Raw genomic sequence first — 19,256 nt, 5'->3', positions numbered from 1 at the left:
AACCAGATCAGCTGCAGGCATACATACACATATGTGCATGTATATATACATATCTATCTATTACATATATGTACATACACACACACACACACACACACACACACACACACACACACACACACACACTTAAATATATCTACACACACACACACACACACACACACACACACAAATGCATTTATATATATATATATATATATAATGTGTGTGTATGTATGTATGTATATATATATATGCACACATACACACACACGCGTGTGCACATATACGCACACATATACACACATGAACACATATACATACACACGTGTGCACATATACACACACATATACACACATGCACGCACACATACACACACATACACACATGCACACAGTGACAGTACTCTAGTGCAATTATCAGATTACAATAGCAGCTTATCCATGGAATGAAGTCTTTGAGTAGCTTAGCCCACTTAGTCTTTATATACCATCATTTTCTGTGTTTCTGTTTTAAACAGGAAGACGAAGGGGAACCACAGTAAATTCACCATGTTTTTTATGCATTATAGCAGAGTTAATAGAGTATTTGCTGAGATGGAAAGGGAGGTAGAATGACAGGAAAATGGGAAAAAGTTGTATTTTTGAGACATGTAGATAACGACAGAGTTGATGAAGGGAAATTGTATGTTATGAAGCATGGCAGCAATTAAAGCATTTGGGGGCACGAAAGGTAAAAAATGAGGGTAACAAAAAAAATTATGAAATGGAGGCGCAGTTCTCTGAGGTAATGTTACAGCTCAATCCTTGAAGTCTGTTTTCCTAGGCGTATGCTTTTAAAATCCTGAGTTATATCTGATTTTTTTCATTTAAATATTGTCAGTTCCATGTGCTTATATTTTGCACCTATTGTTCAACATTTGCCATTCTGTATGTCTTTACTTGAAGTTTTAGATGTGAATTTACATCTAGAACATATGCAGAGTTGGAAAGCCACATGGCCAGCTTGTGTGATTTGCAGCAGTCTGACCTATTTAGTGAGAAACTGGATAGAATTCCCCTACTGCTAAGCAAAGTCCTGGTAGGTATTCAGGATTAAACTGATTGCCTATAAAAATAAATAAGACATTCAAGCTATGCTAGATAAAGCAGCATTTACAGCGCTGCATGCCTCCTTGCAAGCATCCCAGCTGCTAGAAATTCAAGCATCTATAATTCAGCATTAGTTATTAATTAAACACATCCAAATGAAAATAGTTTAACTCAGAAATACCAAACATCAAATATTGTTTGTCTAGTTGGCTTAAGAGAGGAGTTCAAATTGGCAGTGTCACTTGCCTGCATTTTCATGTCTCCAAAGTGCTTTAGTTACCTTAACATATAGGTTCATAGGTTCATACTAGGCTATCTGCCCTAGGGCATTTATAAGCCTAGCCAGAGTGTGTATGGCTTTCGCCACCCATTTTAAATTAATTTTCCTATGCCCTTTTTCGAGGTTAGTATACTGTGCCTCTGTCTAACAGTGACACAGAAGTGATACCCGGGGTAAACCTACGATCTCCCATCCACTCATCAAGATTCCTCTTGAAGAGAGTCAATGAGGGACTCTGCCTAACCTGGACTGGGATTTTATTCCAGAGTGAAGGGAGCCTCTGGGTTATGAATCTGTCCCTCCAGCATGTCCTATTTATTTCAGTGCTGAGGTTCAAGTCCCTCGAGCGCGTAGCTCGATAGGATTTGGATTTTCTGAGGTGCAGCATGTCCATTAATTCTGGGTTGGACATGGCTTTATACGTCAGGCACAGATCGCCTCTGAGCAGGCGGTATGCCACTGAGTAGAGCTGGAGTTTCTTTAACCGGGCAGCATACGGCATCTGTTTGAACCCCTTGATCCTCTTGGTGAGGTACTTTTGGGGTCTTTCCAGTTGCTGCAGGTGTCTGGTAAAGTACATCCCAAAAGGGGCATTGTACTCAATTATGGGCCTGATGAGGGATGAGTAAAGAGGCAGGATGAACCTCCCCTGATCTAGATGTGAATCCCTTCATGATTAGGTGGGCTATATAAAATGTTTTTCTAACCACTTTGGCCACGTGGTTGTTATGCAGTGATAACAGAGAGCATTAAATATCTGCCTAAGCACATTACTTCCCAACTTTTGGATTTTATGGGGAAAAATGAAAATCCTCAGCAGAGTTAGACAAGGGAAAGATGTTTCATCAGTCAATTAAACTTTGTCAAGAGTTTTCCGTTGACATTGTCATGAGGTGCAATCTACTTTGTAGCAATTATTCTCTTTGCTTCAGGAATTCCTTTGCTACTTTTTTAAATGTATTCTTTGACTTTCTAAGTAAAACTGCAAAATGAATGGGCATCCTTCAACTCGGCTGAAGTATTTTCCTTTCTGTAGTCGGAAGCTTGACATGGAAGATTTACCCAGTCTCACTGCTCAAGACACTTCACTGTTAAAAGGACTCATCACTACCACTATTTTCTCTACACATCATCACATCCAAGAGTCCTACAAGGCTGGAATTAAGTGTGATGTTCCCAATGTGGTGAAAACATTGGATACGGATGCCTAGGCCATCCTACTAGATGAAACTAAAGACATTCTGTCCAAAGAAGCATATGGCAAGCATACAACCAAGCTGATGTGCTACTACTTAACTAGGCATTTGGTAAAGTAGGGTGGCGAACTAAGCAGCAAGCATCACTGTCAAAGGTGAAATCCTGTTAAAATAGGATGATGACCTTCTATATTACAGTTTTCTTTCTTTTATAGCCAGGAGTGAAGGTACCTTTCAACATATCTTCTGTTGGTCACAGTTGACGCACTTCCCAAGTGTTTGAGGAATAGATGCTTAAAGTTCCTGGAGAAATCACACTCATATTTAGAATTATTTTCTAATGCTAATACTTGTATTTATTTGTTTGCATTTATTTATCAGGTTTTTTTTTTTTTGAGTAACAGGCTATGGTAGAAGCAGCCTACACTAGTTCAACTGTGTACGTTTAACACTTCTTAGCTGTCCAAACCCAACTTTAGTAGCCTGTTTGTTGTTTAGAAGTACTGTGATCATTGTTTGCTTTTTGGCTTATTTATGGTTTAAACCTAAAATGAGTGTAATTCATTGCAGTATGTTTTAAGTGCATTATTGGCCAGTGTAATTGTGTTGCAAGAGTTTAAAATAGCTAAAGCACTGTTTTGCAGTTGTATCTAGCAAACGTCATAAAAAAGTGAGAAGCTCGATTTATTTATAAGTGAGTAGTATGTGAGCATCTAAATGTTTAACGCAACACTGATGAGTGTTAGCTAGTGGTTAGACTAAAGGAAGAAGCACAAGGGGAACCAATAATATTTTTCTAAATAACCTTTTCTTTTTTACTTTGTTTTACAGGAACTGTGTATGTTTAATTTCATGGACATCCCAGCACTAGTAGGAGGATTGTTTAGTGATGTCTTTGATTCAGCAGTTGATAAATATCATATTAAAACATAAGGTGTTATAAGGTTATTGGACTTCTGTGACCAGTGCAGGATTCTTCATAGCAGTGAACAGGGATATGCCTTCTCAACACTGTGGACATTAGCCCAGTAAAGCTGAAGTTTTGGATTGTCTTTAGATAATTCCAGAAAGCAAATGAAATAAAATTGTGCTCTCTGCTCTTACAGACCATACAGGTGTTTTTGTTTTCTGTATCCATTCTAGAGACATGACCTCAGAAACGTAAGTAGGGGTACCATGACCATTTCATCTTGAAAGACGAAGATTCTGCTTGTTTAATTCAGCATAAGCACAATAATTTCCTTAAGAACAGTTCATTAGAGTCCATACACTCTGTACATGGTAAAAGTAGTGTGAGCTTAACATGAAAGTCATATGCCCAAATTAAGTCCTTCTTAAGAAAACAGCTGATCAGGTTTTGATGGAGAACAAAGTGAATGCATTACATATAAAGTGTCGATTGAGCAATTTCAAGAGTCATAATGGTGAAAGCTTAAAAAGCAGCTAAAGATGAGTTTGTTTAGTTAAACAGGGAGCAGATAGGTATTTCTGTTAGTCTGCTTTGCAAGCCTAGGCCCTTAATTGGACACCAGGAAAATTTGTTGTTTACAGATGAATTATTACAATATATTAAAGTTATTAATTGGTCATTAACCCTTAATATTTCCAGCTAAAGGGAAAATCAGCTGTACCTCACATTTTTGAGAAGCTTAGAAAATGTAATCATTGTTTTTATTTTTCTAAACAAGAAACATCTTTATAAAATTATCAGTTATGACACAGGCAATCACACATTTATATAAATGAAAACAAAGCATACTGACAGTTTTAGTTGCAATCACTATACATCACTTATCTATCCAGTCATTGTCAGTCAAACATGCATAGCCTTCTTTTAAACATGGTTCCTCCTCTAAAACATTATTCTGCATGTATGGTTCCCACAATTCTCATTTTTTTTCTGTGCAATTTGATACTACCTTTTTCTAAAGATCGTATTTCCAGTTGTTTTATCTCTGTCACTGTATTCACTACTTCTAGTACAGTTGGTTTAGACATTGATTTCCATTTTCTAGTAAATACTTTTTTGGCAGCCACCATAATTGGACTCAACAAGGCCTTACAATGTCTAGACAATTCCGATTCTGTATCACAGCACAAAAAAAAAAAATCACTTCCTTCATTACACCAATTTGGTCACCCAGTGTTTCTGATAGAGTAGTCTGCAACTCATTACACTCCAAATAAATACTGTTAACAATTACTTCTTTCTTGCCCATTGCTCCTCCAACATTTACAATCAACTTGAGGAAAATTTATTTGGAGTCTAGTTGGGATACAAAAATGTCTATTCAAACACTTGCCAACAAAGATCCTAAGTATTCTAGACTTTGTTGCTTGTATGGGAGTCATAAATATATCCCCAATTGTTTCCTTGTGAATTGCTTATCCAGTTTTTCATCCCAACCCTTTCAAATCTCCTCTGATTGATTCTTGTAGTTATTATGCAGTATTTTTATACATTTTTTGTATTTATACAGCAGCTTTTGTTTTATATTCTACTGTTCTTTCAGTTGGGATCCCGCTGTTTCTTTCTCTTTGCCTATACTCTGATATCAGTCCTTGATGGGGAATGCAATCTCTATCCTGTGGTCCAAATAAATTCCTGGCCTCTTCCCATTCTGTTACCTTTCCTTTTCTAATTCTTTGCTGTCAGTACCTTGGTTCCATTGCCAGTTTTCTGCAGTAAATTCCAGCCCCCTCTAGTGTATTGTTTGTATCCCTAATTGCATTCACTCCAGTTGGTAGAATCTCCTTTCTAAATCCCAGGGTTCACTTATTTCTTAGAATATTTTATGATGCTGTATAAATATAACATTCTGCATGGTTATTGTTATTCTCCTTAAGGATCTGCATCCAAAATTCCAGTCTCTCCTTGTTTCTAGAGCTTATCCATCTGTTTCATCATTATCCCTTTCCACTTTGAATTATAGCTTTTTGCTTGTGGTATGTATAGGAACATTAACTGTGTAGCTCTGAAAAAAAACTTCAAATCAGGTAATCCCAAACCGCCTTGTTCTTTTGGAAGGATCAGCTTATTCCACTTGACTCTTGCTGTCTTCTCCTCCATGATAACACCCTTCAACTCTTTATTAATTGCTATCCACAACTTCTCCTCTGGTTGATAAAAAGTTGCCTGATCTGTGTATAAAACTAAAGGGGCTAAAAACATTTTCACTGCTTGTGTCTTGCTATTCATATCCATAAAAGAGAGCTTCCAGCTCCTCAGTTTTTGTGTTATCTTTTGTTTAGTCTCTTCCCATATATCCTTAGCTGCCATGACAGAGTCCTTTTTAATCCATACTTCTAATTATTTCATTTTATCATGTCCCCATAAATATGGGTGGTGTTGAACTTATTCATGTGTGGGTACATAGTTGCAGCTCTTGCATTTTTTATCTTCATCACTTTTGTATTATGAAAAGACTTGAAACTGTCTCAGAATGTTATATAGCGATATTGTATTATAGTAACCCCCATTCGGTTCATGCAAAACTGGATGTGGCCTGTGTGATTGACATGCCTAATGGTTTGTGATGTCATATGCAAATTACGCATGATTGACAGCCATGCAGATTTGCCAGTGACATCATGCATACATTGGCTCTTGATTGACACATAGGATCATAGGAGATTACTAGGCTTTTGACCAGGAGGTCATTTTAAGCATACCCATTTCATCTTTCTACTGTATGATATGTACTTCTCAGAAGTTCATGTCAAAACTAAGGGGTTGTGGCTGACCAAGTTTGCAGATGACTGCAAACTGTGTACAAACATTGAATCCACAAATGATGTCAGTATACTCCAGGAGAGTCTCATGCAAGCCCAATGACTTGTGTATTAGTCACAGTCTCAAACTCAATGCAAAGAAAAGCATCATCATTTCCTTCAGTACAAACAATGCCCCCTCACACTATCAAATTGGCAACAATGCCCTAAGTACCATTGAAGTGGTAAGGGACCTGGGATCACAAGTTGATTGCACCTTAACTTCAACCACCGTATGTCTACTGTAGTAAGGAAAGTTTCTACATAGCATGTTTGATTAGTAAAGGCATCGCCTTAAGAACAAAAGAAGTTATAACCCCGCTACACTCAGCCCTTATTTGGTCCATAATTGAGTGCAATGCCCTGTTTGGCATGTACAGTACTAAGCACCTGCAACAATTAGAGAGAGCTCAGAGGTTTCTAGCAAAGAAGATCAAGGGATCCAGCATTCACCTTACACAAACTGACTAAAGTCTCTGTCACTATACTCTGTCATGTAGACTTCTTAGGGGAGACTTATGCCTGGCCTACAGAGCAATCCATGACCCAAACCTGATGAACTTGCTGCATATCGGTAAATCAAATGGGACTAAGACTGCCCGTTCTAGAGACCTAAATTTAGCCTGCGACATAAATAGGACATACTTGAGGGACAGATTAATCTCCCAGCAACTGCTGTGTCTTTGGAACAGGCCAACAATTCATGTGAAACAGAGCACCTCTATGACACTATCCAAGAGGAACCTGGACGAATGGATGGGGCACAGTAAATTCTTACCGGGGATAGAGCCCACAACCATCCTGGATGTGAGCAAACATCACTAACTGCAATCTTGGGTATTGACTATCATTTCTATGGTATTACATTGGGATGAAACGGATAGGCTTAAAATGACCTCCTAGTAATCTCCTGTGATCCAATGTAATACTATAGAAATGCTAGTCAGCACCTAAGATTGCAAAACATTGCTTTGCTTACTATGTATGTTGCACAATATGGCATTATTTCCAGTCTCATGGCTACAGTGACATCTGAGTTTATGTTGAGTTTAACTGTAACTAGCTTTCAAAATCATGTTAGCAACAAAAACTGTCATTCTAGAAACTTTCAAATTTTATGCAAGCAATATTTAAAATTTGTCCCTATTTTAGATCCATTGCCCCCTTTGTTATTTCATGCTTTGTCCATATTTCTTGAACAAACAGGTTGAGAGGTATGTTGTCTGTTTCTAAGAGAAATTTTTAACATCTTTCCCCTTTTCTGAACGATCGTTCATTGCGGTTCCTTTCTGCAGAAACCTGCAATGAAAGATCGTTCTAAAAGCAAATGTTTTAATGTAAATTGCAGTGCTTTTTAGAAAGATCATTCACTGTGTAGAATTGAGTAGGTTTTGTGACAGTTCTCTTCTTTAATTTTTGATTTTTTCCTTTCAATGCAAGAAATGTTTCACAACTTTTTTTTTTGCATTTCTGTTCAGTGTTATTGTGTTGTAGTGTACCCAAATCCCCAATGCATAATCATGAGGCCGGTGAATACTTTCAACATGAATATTCATTCATTCATTACTCACACACTTCACTGGGTGTTGGGTGGTGAGAAGGTTTTGGGTGCATCTTGCTACTACATGTTCGGAGGGGTGAGGGGTACTACAGTACAATGCTGCATGTTCCACAACACTGAAATGTCCTTTCCTGGTTTTATCAGGTATAAAATATCATCTGCAAATAAAGCCAGCTTTTCTGGATTACCATACCAATTGTATCTTTGAATCTCTGAATCCCTTATTTTCTTTGCTATAACAATGAGGAAAGAGGACACCCCTGCTTGGTTCTTTTGCTCAAACAAAACGTATCAGATATCAGTCCACCCACTTAAATTTTTGTCTCCAATCCCTCGTATATCCTCCTAGTCAACCTTATAATTTTATCAGGGAACATAAATGCTTCTATTGTCCTACTCATAACGTCCCAGCTTACTCTGTGGAACGCTTTCTCTGCATCAAGACCCTCCAACAGCAGTGGTATTTTCTTACATTCTGCTTCCCTCTGGATCATCACTGTAAATGTTTGCCTCCCCTTCACAAAACCACATTGTTTCATATCTGTCAGTTTTGGCATCACCTTTGTCATTCTTTTAGCCATTATGGATATGAAAACTTTGGTTTAGAATCAAAATGGGCCTATATAAAGCTGGATCTGATGGGTCTTTACCATCTTTAGGTATTACAGCCACCACTGTTTTCTTCCAGAATGTTGTTGCTTCATTTCTGAGTACTTTCCTGTAGATTTGCTATACATTATAATTTTTATCTCATCCCCTCCTATCCTAACTATTAATAATTGAGCCTCATCTACCTCTAACTTTGGCATATTTAATTCTTCCTTAAACCATTTCTTTTCTTGATTTCCATATTTTTCTGGTTTATACAGACTTTCATAACATTTCCCCAATATTTCTAGTACTTCTACAGGAACTCTGGTTATTTTCCTAGTTATAGGCTGCCTAACTTTGGTGACAACCCTTTCTGCTTTCTGTTGCCTGAGTCATTGTGCTAAAAGTTATCAAAAAAACATTTCCTTTACTAATCTAGTCTTTTCAATCCAATGCATATTACTGAGGTAATTGCTTATTTTCTGGTTAGCAATCTGCAATTGCTCCTGTTCTTGTTTTGTGAGATTCCCCCCCTATTCTGAAGTTATTTAACCTGTGTCAGTCATTCTAAATAATTCTTGTTACTTCGTAAGCGTATCTCTCTCTTTTATTTACACCCTATTCTTAAACTCCACTTTAATTTTTTCTCACTCCCTAGCTATATGTTTAGAAGAAATTTCTATCTTAAATAAAAACTCCTTAATAATTTCCACTATTCATTCCTTAAATTCCTTTCTTTTTAACACATAAATGGGGATGTGCAGGTATCTCATTTTTTATTTCATTACCCTGCATTTTTATTTTAGTTATTCTTGTCATGTGATCTGATATAGTTATTGGATGCCCCCCCTGATACATCCTTACCTCTGCAAATCAGATTCCAGTTTGCATCTATAAATAATGTTCCCTGTTGAAAGCTGATTACTTCTCCCAGGATTTTCATGAGCTCCATTTTTGCAGTTTTAGGAGGAATATAAATATATGCCATTGTAGTCCTCATTCCTTGCCATTAGATCCTTAATGCTACAAATCTACCATTATTATCTTTTCTTCCCTTCTATCACTATTGTGTTTCTGCAATGGTGCAGCTGTAGTGCTGTCGCCTCACAGCAAGAGGTTCTCCCGTTCGATTCTCGGCTGGAGCACCTTCTGTGTGAAGTCTGCATGTCCTCCCCGCATTCGAGTGGCGTTCGAAAGACATGCGTGAATGGGCATGCCTTCGTTGAAGGTTGGGCATCAGGCTGGCACCTTGGCACCATAAAAATCGACTGCCAATCATTAGCGGACCGGAGTTCGGCTGTGGCGACCCCTAACCGTGAAAAGGCGAAAGAAAAACAAACAACTATTGGAGCTCCTCTTGCAATTAATATAAGTGCTTCCCTTTTCCTTTGTCCCAGATATTCCACTGAATAACCATCCAGAAATCCTTTCTTTATCAAATTCACATGATCACTTCTTTACAAATGTGTCTTCTGTAGCATAGCTGTTTGCACTCAGCACTTCTTTAAACGTAGTTCACTACTGTTTCTTTTTGTCTCTATGTGTGAGACCATTCACATTTAAAGGTAAAATGGAAAGTGTTGTTATTGTATTAAGAAGTTAATAATGTTAAGTTGTCTATCTCGCCTTCATTCTTCCTGGTTGGGTTCGGAGCCGATCCTCTGCTCCGACTCGGCCATCTTCAAAAGCTCGAGAGCTGCTTACTGGCTCAAGGCCCCCCTATATCCCATGATGCATGGTGCTAGATACCCAAATCTCATTTGCCGCTTCTGCTGTGAGGTTGTTCTACTGGCTCAGGTCGTATAAAACTTTATTATTATTGTATTTTTCTTGTCAAAACTGTAGTTTTTAGTGTAGAATTAGTCATTAGATTAGATTGTTGTATTGTAGCTAGTTTTTTTTCTAGATCCGTTTACTTTCCCCAAGAAACTCGTTTAAGTTAGAGAGTTTCCCCTCCCCCCTTCTCTCCCTTTCCTCAGAAAGGTTTTCCGTTTAAGTTAGAGGTTAACCTTTCTCTCTATCTCCTTCTAAAAAAAAAAAAAAAAAAAAAAAAATTCTTTTATTAATCACTGTTAGTGTTTAGTGATAGTTATCTTTAGTTTTTGTTGTAGTAGTGCTTGTACTTGGTTGTGGTAACTGTAGTGTGTAAAATTTTACTGGTTGGGTACTTTAACCTTTCTGTGTGTGTTCTTGTCCTTGGTTTTCCTTTAGGATGCCCAAGGATCCTAAACTGTCCGGATTCAAGAAGTGTGACTCATGCTGTCAGAAGATGTCTCTGACAGATGGTCACACTTCTTGTGTTTATTGTCTGGGCACCGCCGTGCACCTGCAGGACTCTTGCTCGATCTGCCATGCTTTCAGTCCAAGAGTCCTGCAGGAGAGCAAAAATAAATTGATCCTGAGGGGTTTGCTTAAACCTCAAGATTCACCGGCGAAGGCTCAGCCCATGAAATCTTCCAGGCCACCTAAACCATTGGCTCTCAGTTGGGAGCCATCGTTGGGTGAAGCCACACAATCTATCTCGGCTCCATCTGGAACCGATGTCTCTCCCTCCCAGTCGGCTCCGACACGTTCTTCGGAGCCGGCTGAGAGTCGGAAAAGATCCAGGTGTCCTTCCTTGGAGTCGATACGTTTGGCTCCTAAATCGACCCTGCTCCAATCGGAGCATAGTCATCGCTCATCCCACTCTTCTCGGTCCTCTAGACTTTCGGACCATGACTTGGAAAGAGTGGTCAGTAGGCTATTAAAATCGCAGGCCCTAGCCAAAATGTTGTCCAGCCCTCCTCATCAGGAGTCTTCTCCGTCCACAGCTGTCGATATTCCTCCTCCGACTCATCCTATGAGCTCGGAGCCAGAGTTCATTGCGGTTTGAGTCGTGGAACTGTCGGCACCGATACCCTCTCTTTCGGTTCCGTCATCGGCTCCAATCCCTTCCATGGTACCTTCCCTGGAGGGATCTGGGCGCCAAGACTCCCTCGTCAGCTCCGAGGAGGCAAGTGGCATCGGACCCTTGTCCGTCCCCGCTCTCCCCCTCGGGGCTTTGGCTCAGGTGAGCTCGGCTCCCACATCCGCCTCGGAGTCATCCCACTCGGTGCGGGGAGGACGTCTGGTTTCTTCGGAGCTGGAGCCCCCTCTGCATCCAGGCAGGGACGTCTACGAGGTGATGAGGAGTGTACTGGCCCCCTGAGTCAGTCCCACGATCTACCCCATCGGCTCCTCCCCCTAGGGTGCCTGCATCAGCCCCTGCCCCTCTACCAGACCCCAAGCGTGGGGATCCAGCACTCCAGGACACCCCTATGGGTGTATCCTCCTCTTCTGAGGCCTCCCTTGATCATTCAGAGGAGCCACCTCACAAGAGGAAATGCAAGAGGGAGCATGTTGACTCCCCTGAGTCTGTCACATCAGATACCGACTTAGAGGAGTCGGAAGGGTCCCCAAGATCCCCCTCTCAGACATCCTTGAGATGCTTAGGCAGAGGGAGAACTGGACTACCCTAAGCCCTTCCGAGGATGAGTCGGTATTCCTGGACGCATTTGGATCCCGACCTTCCACCTCCTGGGTGTCTCCGCCTTTCGACCCACTGATGTCTGTGGTGGCTCGGAAGGTGTGGACGGCTCCAGATAAAGTGGAACCGACCCCTAGAAGACCTGCCAAATTCATTACTGCACCGCAGGACAAACAGTTCTTGACCAAAGGTGTCCCCGTTGATGCCTTGGTGGTAGCGGCGGCCACAAAGGAGTTGGCTGAAACTTCTTCATCTGTCCATCCCCCTAACAAAGAGTCCAGGACGATGGACAGATATGGGAAGCGGATGTTCTCTTCAGTGACCTTTTCCATGCAGTCCCTGAATTACCTGTGCCACTTTACCCGTCTTCAGAGGGATCTCCTGAAAGAGCTTGGAGATACCCTCCAAGATCCATCAGCTGAGGGGGCCCAGGCTAAGACAGCCTCCCAGCTGGCGACTCTTAATTCGGTGGTAAACTCCTCCATGAGGCTCATTTCGTATGCAGCTGATGGTGCGAGTAGAGCCGCAGGCACAGGCGTGGCCCTAAGGAGACACACTTGGATGTGGCTATGTAACTTTGCGGAACCTTTCAGAGCGTCTTTCACCAACACCCCCTTCGATGGTTCCTCTCTTTTCGGATCACAGGTGAAACATACCCTTACCAGGTGTGAGCAGGAAAGCAAGACTCTCTCTGCCGTAGGAGTCCGTTTTTTCACTCCTTCCAGACCATATCCTAAGGGTCAGAAGAGTGGGAAGATATGGTTCCAGAAATCTCAGGGAGACTTGCTGGACACACGTGGTGAGTTCCCATCCAGGGGCAGAGGAGGGAACAATAACAGACGCCGCCCTCGTGGCAGAGGGGGTCCACAAAATCAGGGCAGCAGAGAATCTTTCTCTGAGAAGCCCTTCCAGCATCCCTGAAGGGTTGCCCGGTTGCCCACCTCTGGAGGCAGTCGGGGGAAGATTATTACTGTACCCAATTGCCTGGCAAGACATAACACAAGACAAATGGGTACAGTCCGTCATATCCAGAGGCTACAGAATTCCCTTTGTTCGCACCCCCTTGAGGTCAAACAAGTCCCTTCCAGATGTTCCACCCAATCCAAAGGACCAAGCAGTGCAAGAAGTCTCAAAACTGTTAAGAAAAAGGGCCATCCAGCAAGTCCCAGCAGACCAACAAGGATCCGGAATTTACTCAAGGTTCTTTTTGGTACCAAAAAAGACAGGGGACTGGAGATCTCGGCAGACTAAACAAGTCTGTACAAAGAATGAAGTTCCGGATGGTCACGCTTCAGTCCATTTTACCCTTCCTGGGTCAGGACAATTGGATGTGCTCCATAGATCTTCAGGATGCGTACTACCACATCAAAATGGACAGACGCTCCAGAAGATTCCTTCGCTTCTGGCTGGGAGCCAGCCATTATCAGTTCAGAACTCTGCCCTTTGGTCTCACCACAGCCCCCAGGGTGTTTACCAAATGTATGGCAGTAGTTACCACTCACCTGAGATGGCAAGGATTCCAGGTGTTTCCATATCTTGACGACTGGCTCCTCACTGCTACCACCAGACATCACCTTCTGCGAGCCAGAGACTGTACTATTGACACTTGCTCCAGGCTAGGATTCACAATAAATTTTGAAAAGTCTGCATTGTTGCCCTGTCAGTCTATCACCTTTATAGGCGCAAATTTAAATACCAAAGACATGTTAGCGAGCCTCCCACCAGATAGGGTGTTAGTGATTCGTCAGCATGTCAAGGTTTTATTAGCATGCAAAAGAATTCAAGCCAGGTTTGTCCTTCAAACTCTGGGTCTCATGGCAGCAGTGATCATACTTGTCCCTCTAGCTTGTTTTCATATGAGGATTCTCCAGTGGCTTCTTTTCACCCAATGGTCCTTCCAGCAACTTCCCATGTCTTACATGATTATGATCACGCAAGCATGCAAGAAGCACCTTGCATGGTGGATGGTCTCCACATCAGTGCTCCACAGCAGACCATTTGTCCTCCCCCCTCCAGTGGCTATGGTGACCACGGACGCCTCCCTGATCGGGTGGGGGGGCATTATCAGGGCAGAACAGTCCAAGGCACCTGGCAACCTCACGAGTATCATCTGCATATAAATGTCTTGGAGATGAGAGCCGTGCTCTTAGCACTGCAGGCTCTTCAGGACTCTCTTCCTACCCGGACTATTGCAATTCAAACGGACAATATGTCTGTAGTGTGGTACATCAACAAGCAGGGCGGAACCAGGTCCTACCCCCTATGTCGAGAAGCACTCAGACTCTGGCAGTGGGTGATCTCTTCCCAATGGTTTCTGATTGCAACGCACATCCCTAGGAGGTCCAACGTCATAGCAGGCAGACTGAGCAGAGCAATTCTCATGCCTCACGAGTGGTCTCTGAACCATGTAGTTGTGGACCAAATCTTCCGCAAATGGGGCCAACCTTGCTGCGACCTGTTTGCAACTCCCTTCAACAGCAAGTGCAGCAATTTCTTCTCTCTCCTTCCATTTCCCGGACATTCCCCCAGAGACGCTCTAGTCCATGATTGGCCTCAGGGACTTCTTTATGCATTCCTGCCCTTTCCCCTCATCCCAAAGCTAATTCAGAAAGCTACCATTTTGGGTTGCAAAATGATCCTCATTGCTCCTTACTGGCCTCGACAAATATGGTTCCCGTCCCCGCATCACTATCTTCTCGAGCAGCCTTGGATTCTGGACCTAGTTCCAGACCCCTGATTCATCAATCGGGCAGGCTGCACCAATCCCTACACTCTCTCCAGCTCACGGCTTGGTTGCTCCACTTCCAACCTTAGCCAGGCTCCCAGATATCTCCCCCTCTGTGCGCAAAATCCTTTTGTCATCTCACAAGTCTACAACCAGAAAAACGTACGCTAGTAAGTGGAAACGTTTTTCTTCCTGGGCAGAGGCAAAAAGTATAGATCCCTTTTCAGCCCCTGTACACTACATTTTGGAATTTCTTGCGGAGCTTTTCCATGCTGGGTCCGCTTCTGCTACAATTAGAGTTCATTTAGCTGCAATTTCAAATGTTCACATTGGACTGTCGGAAAACAGTATCATGTCCCATAAGCTATGTAAAGCCTTTCTCAAAGGAACCACTCTGCTCAGGCCCCCAGTGAGAGATCCTCCACCACCGTGGGATCTAAATTTGATTTTAGCTTCTTTAATTTTGCCCCCTTTCGAACCTGCAGCTTCTTGTTCATTGAAGTTCTTATCTTGAAAAACCCTTTTTCTGGTAGCTATTACCTCAGCTAGAAGAGTTTCGGAACTACAGGTTCTTTCTATCCATCCTCCATACCTCGTGTTCCACAATAACACGGTTGCTCTTAGGACCAATCCTTCCTTCCTTCCTAAGGTCTTTTCAGAGAGTAACTTGAATCACGCCATAGACCTTCCTGTGTTTTTCCCTAACCACTCCAACAGGGCGGAATATAAGTTGCATCAGTTAGATGTTCACAGGCAGCTACGCTTTTATTTGCATAGAACCAAAGACATTAGAAAATCAGATCAACTTTTCCTGTCCTATGCAGTAGGTAAACAAGGTCTTCCGGTCTCTAACCTTATACAGGTGGTTTACTTCTATCGTTACATTCATATATCAACTCAGGAATAAAAAGTTACCAGTCAAATCAAAAGGTCACGCCACCAGAACTTTAGCGGCTTTTCAGGCTAGGTTGCCCATGGAATCTATTTGTGATGCGGCTACATGGGCCAGCCCACATACATTCATTTCGCATTACAAGTTGGATTTGGTTTCCAGGAGCAGAGCTGATTTTGGTTCCACTGTTCTGAAGAGTCTCTTCTGATGAGCCACCCAGGGTTTAGGTGCTAGGGACGCTGTCCCAACCAGCAAGAATGAAGGCGAGATAGACAACTTCACATAAAGAAGTTATGTACCTACCATAATGTTCCATGTTAGTTGTCTTCTTCTCGCCTTCTTTCTTGCGTCCCACCCTCCATCCCCCTATCCTAGTGGACCGAGAAGAGGTCTTCTTGATTTTTCACTGGCTGAGTGTTCTCTGGCTATTTCTGTCTGACTAAGTAGTCTCTCCAGTAAAATTTATGCTTTCTAGGATAGGATTCCCTTATTATTATTATTATGTCTGCAGTTAGACTTACCAAACAAGATCTGGGTATCTAGCGCCAGGCATCATGGGATATAGGGGGGCCTTGAGCCAGTAAGCAGCTCTCAAGCTTTTGAAGATGGCTGAGTCAGAGCTGAGGATCAGCTCCTAACCCAACCAGCAAGAAAGAAGGCGAGAAGAAGACAACTAACATGGAACGTTATGGTAGGTACATAACTTCTTTTTTCTACCTATGTGTAAGAGCTTTTTTAAATGTCTGTTTTCAGCTTTTGTGTTACATGCATACACTAATGTTTGGCAGGTTGCTCTTTTAAACAGTTAATGCTTGTAATTTCCATTTGAACCTGTGTCGCGTCTTACAAATCATTTGTTTTATGAAAACCCTCAAACAAAAAAAATAATAATAAACTCACTCCAGAGCACCCCTAAACCCTATTAACTTAATACAAACACAACAAAACTGTGTATATATTCAAATAATGAAGTTTAGCCCTCCTAATAGGAATGAGTGTCCCAGATTGACAGCCACTCTCAGGCTTGAATTGATGTATAATGAAGGTTATCCATGCTGACACGCATGGTACAACCTGTGCTTCTGCTTCCACTACATGCTGCCAGTTTCTGTCTTGTCTTTGAACACAGAGAAAAAGAAAGGAAAAAACAGGGATACCTGTTTACTTTAGTTTCCCTATTACACACAAAATAACTGAGAAAGCTTTACTTTATAGCATGCAGTTTGTCATGCATTATAAAAATACTACTGTTAAGGGCAACATTTTGTTTTGCTTACAGCTAACTCTCTATTTCCTCATCCTCTCTCCCAAATGCTCTTCCAAACAATGACACAAAGTAGGGCATGTACTTTGAGGTCCCTTACAAGTTTAACAAAGTCAGAGAAGTCCAATATTTCCAGGTTTTCTTGTCATGTTTCACAAATATAATTAATGCTTTGAATCTTGGACTGGGAATACTTGTAAAAGTGTGATGAGAACTCCACCAGGCACAAATAAATCGAAGCTCCAAGGTAAAATTGCTTTTAATAAGCACTTTGAACCACTCCACAACAAAGACTGGATCAAATAAAGACAAGCAAAACAAAATAACGTATCCACATACACGTTTTCGTCGCCAACTTCATCAGTTATACCATGGGAATACTTGTCCCTATAAGTGTGAGTTTCTGTTATAGTGGATTATTCTACCTGCCGATCTATTGTTTTGTACATGGAATCGCCTATTTTTGTAGCAACTGTCGGCTTTCTGTATATCAGCTGCTCTTCTTTCCTTCTGTTGGCTGCACTTTATTGGGCTGTGACGGCTGATTTTTTTGGCAGGTACATTGAGCATTTATTCCGTTTCTGAGAGTGTTTTATACCAGGTCCTGACTGGTATGTTACCATTTTGTATTTATTTAATCTTTAGCTAGGGCTGTTGTGTGAGTGAGTCTAGTGCAACATATTGGGCTTAACGGCCGGTTTGGGCAGGGTCATTGAGCACTTTGGCTCTTATGATACTTCATCGTATTCTTTTTAATTAATATGTTTGGGCAGTTGTGCGAGTGAGTCTACTAGAACATATTGGGCTTGGGTGCTCAAATCTGGCAGGACCTGAGAGCTCTTTGTACTTCTGCTTACCTCTTATGCTGCCACAACCTTCTCTAATTTATAGCTTAGGCAGTTGAGTGAGGGAATCTGTAAAGACATATTGGGCTGGATGTGCCCGTAACTGGAGGGATATTAGAGCATGTTGTATTTTTTTATGCTGCTATATTGTATTCTCTGTAGTTTATAGTTGAGCAGTTGAGCGAGTGAGTCTGGTAAACTACATTGGGCTGTGACGGCAGAATTTGGAGGGCCCATAGAGCATTTTTGTACTACTTCTTGACTCTTACACTGCCATTTTATATTTCCTTTAATTTAAAGTTTGGGCAGTTAAGCTAACCAACATGTTCTACTTGAAATGTATTTAGACATAGATACAGTGTTTTCTTCATTTCACACCGTGTGTTATACTGTATCTCACTGTTAAGAAACTTGCTTGTTCTTAGTACTTTATTATTCTGCTGTACCTGTTGTATTATCCAGCTACATGGTATGTAGAGAGAGTAAATTGTATGAATAAAAGTATCTATTACTGACTGCCCCCCTGCTGTACTTTAACCTTTTCTCTGCTTTCCACTTCTACCTCTTTTAACTACTCTCCCTATACTTTCTATCCCTCAACCTTACTTTATCCCTCGTCTTACTCACTATGTAATATATCCTAGTTGAATTTTCAACTCCTCAGACTCTTGCTTACTCTTTTTCTTCTGCTAATCCCTTAACACTCATGACTCGCTATTCTTAAAATAACTTAACCCACTGTGTATCTCTCTTCTTTTTTATTTTACAGTATTCCACCCCGGGTGCTCCCTCCCTGCCTATATATTCAAAAGGAAGATCTACTCTTTAAACCCAGAAGAACTCCCAGAATTTGCCTGGTAGCCTTGGTCGCCTACTAAGTAACCCACTGGAAGGACTCCTTATAACAGTGTATGAATGTATGTAACCAAAGAAATTACCTCTGAGCTCATTATTTAGCTACTACTAGTTCCCATTTATTGTGCTTGTATGCCCTCCCGAGTGTGCGATCTTTAAAGCAGCCTACTGTGGAACATTTGCTACGCCCCCCACTCCATTCACTAAACTCTTGAAATGACTTGTTCCACATAAGGCCTATTAATTTCTTCTACCCCTTATCCTTTATTACTCCTTTCTACCACTAGGTGGCAGCACCTTAACAAAACGTACCCAGAAAGAAAATTGTTCTTAAGTGGCCTCTGTACCTAACGCTGGCTATACTTTCCACTTTTTTAAATATATACTCCCTACTCCCTTTACTTTTATATAGCCACTCCCTCCTTGCTATATCTCAAACTCTTTTTTTTTTCACTTTGTTAACCTCATATCTGTGTCCCCATATAGTAATCATTACCTACCCACTTACCTTCTTTATTGATTCCTTTTACTGATACTTTTTCTCTGCTCTACTATCTTGACTTGCTGCAACCCGTTCCATTCACCCTGTGGGCGCACTCCGCTCCCCTACCCTACCCCCAAATCTCACCCACCCCCACTACACCTAAACTTATACTCCATAAACCACACCCCTTGCTCAATCAACCAACCACTAACTCCT

At 41.5% G+C, this 19,256-nt stretch overlaps 1 protein-coding gene across 1 annotated transcript in view; it reads left to right on the top strand.

The window, feature by feature from the left end:
- TMEM104 (transmembrane protein 104) overlaps nucleotides 1-19,256 on the top strand; it is a 1,389,603-nt gene that overhangs the window by 551,074 nt on the left and 819,273 nt on the right. The window lies entirely within an intron of this gene.

This window comes from Protopterus annectens, chromosome 10.part0 (genome assembly GCF_019279795.1).
Source record: "Protopterus annectens isolate FY-2018-M chromosome 10.part0, PAN1.0, whole genome shotgun sequence".
In the NCBI taxonomy this organism is placed as follows: domain Eukaryota; kingdom Metazoa; phylum Chordata; order Ceratodontiformes; family Protopteridae; genus Protopterus; species Protopterus annectens.
The sequence above is the reverse complement of the archived record's forward strand: the minus strand, read 5'-3'. Positions and strand labels throughout refer to the sequence as shown.